The sequence below is a fragment of the Austrofundulus limnaeus genome, unplaced genomic scaffold (genome assembly GCF_001266775.1).
Source record: "Austrofundulus limnaeus strain Quisiro unplaced genomic scaffold, Austrofundulus_limnaeus-1.0 Scaffold308, whole genome shotgun sequence".
NCBI lineage: Eukaryota > Metazoa > Chordata > Actinopteri > Cyprinodontiformes > Rivulidae > Austrofundulus > Austrofundulus limnaeus.
Window position 1 is genome coordinate 189,259 of NW_013952710.1, and position 2,118 is coordinate 191,376.

General features: G+C 35.9%; 1 protein-coding gene across 1 annotated transcript in view; it reads right to left on the reverse strand.

Moving 5' to 3' along the window:
* LOC106527084 (G-protein coupled receptor 20) overlaps nt 1-2,053 on the reverse strand; it is a 21,424-nt gene extending 19,371 nt beyond the window's left edge. Inside the window, exon 1 of the mRNA XM_014021849.1 lies at nt 1,635-2,053. The gene's annotated coding sequence lies outside the window, so the exon portion shown is untranslated. The remainder of the gene's footprint in view (nt 1-1,634) is intronic.
* Between the last annotated feature and the right edge of the window lie 65 nt (nt 2,054-2,118).

Consider the following 2,118-nt stretch of genomic DNA (forward strand, 5'->3'; position numbering starts at 1 on the left):
CACTTCCTGCAGTACATTGATAATCCACCAGACGACAGATTACAGGTCTCACATTATACACAACAGGTTTTGGAGGAAAATATTGATCACACTGATAAAATATAGGTCACAGAATCCTGCATAGCAAATATGATACAAATGGTGATAACTAAGGTAGCCTACTAATATGGGTTTTAGGTGACAAATCAGCTTGAAAGTCTGGAGTGTAAGGGCAGGACTCAAGTTTTAGGCTTAGTTTAAGGTACATATATATGCTTTTAAATCCTTCTTTACCACATTTAAATATTTCAGTTGGGGTCTATATAAAGTGGAACTGCAATGCTTTGGTCTGAATTCCTACTTATTGTACAGTGGGGTGTGAAAGTTTGGGCAGCCTTGTTAATTTTYCTGATTTACCTTTATAAATCATTGATTGTTTGGATAAAAAAAAATCAGTAAAATATATCATATAGGTAGAGTAGGCTGGTAGTAAATCCAGACCTGATTTGATGGCAAATAATTTGTTGTAATAGTTCAGAAAACGTCATAGAAAACAGAGAAAACTGAACATGTTGAACAATATGACCCAAAGAGAATAGAAGGACATCAATGCAGCACCAGGAGAGACTAAATTTACTGTTTCTGCTCTTCTATACAGACTCCAAATACACAATAAAATGTAAATAGTGGCTAAAATAGTGGATTTTGCCTGAMWTGTCCCGTTTAAGAGATTAAAGGGATATTTCAGATCATTAAAAGTGTGGCTCTGTGTAAAAAATATAAACAACAATAGTTCTTTGAACAACTCAGTTTGGGGATGTGTGTATATATATATATATATACACATAACAGCTAATCTGAAGCAATGTAAAAGTTTGCACAAACTGTAATGAATATTCATAGATTGGAATTATTTTAAGACAGCAGCAATTAAGTTTTATCTCAGTGATGCTGTGACATTTGTTTGTTAATCCAGTCAGAATAAATTATCCCTCTCCAAACGGAAGTTGTTCAAAGAGCTATCTACAACAGGTAAGATATTGCTTGTTCATATCCTTTCCACAGAACCCCACTTAATAAAATGTGAACTTTTACTTTGTTCAAAGATGATTTTAATTTATTCTAAATTAGTTTAAGACTTCCAACAGTAATTCTTTAGAATATGCCTAAAAAATGCCAGGCCTGACTAGTTTTCAGTTTTTTTTATTGTTGTTTTCTTTTTAAAATCCTTTCTAAAACAACTATACTAATACTGTTTTGTGGTTTTCTCAAACTTATAAATTCAAGCCTTTTTTATACTTCAGTTGCTCTATTCCCAACATCCTGGTGATGCAACTTGTGTAAAGTGATACTGGGAGGAGAACAAGAGGCCTGGAGGCAAAAGAACACAGTCTAAATATATTTTAGCAGCAGTGTGGGAGTCCTCCTTGTGTCTGTGTTTTGACTGAAAGACAGAAAAAATATGGAATAGCAGCATTTAATCTAACACTAATCTCAGACTGGTGAACTATAGTTTCACCTGAGGTCTTAAATTAATCTCAGCWCTGTTACAGAAACAAAACACGCTGTTGTGGTTATTTGTTGTCATTAAATTTATGCTTGAGTGGTCTGAATAGTTGACATTTTGGAGGAAACATGATATAAWGTTAACTTACCTGCAGATGAAAAGAAGACAGAAGAAATCTGGTCCTTTAAAAATGTCCAAAATGCCTTTATCAGCATCCAAACGTGCTTCACCTTTAAATCATGGCTGAACATTGACCTTCACATACGCCATGTTATTCTATTTCATTTCCATTGCCAGTGTCAGTCACATCTCTTCTCTCAGGTTTCTCCAGTTCATGCTGGTAGGTCGTCCAAATGCAACATATTTCCCTTTAAGTTYGACAAGAGTCATTTCACATCCTCTGTTGCTGCTCTTTCCAGCTGTTGCTTTAATCTCGTCAACTTATTTGTTTCTCCTCGTTTTCAGCATCTTTAGTCTCTCTCTCCTCCCTCAGTGTTCCTGCCTTCCCACTTTTCTCCCTCAAACTCTGAAGCAACCCTCTGTTTAGTCCTCAGACAGGAAGTCTCTGTGTTTACATTCTGTGAGGGCACGCGCGCACGCACACACACACACACACACACACACACACACAC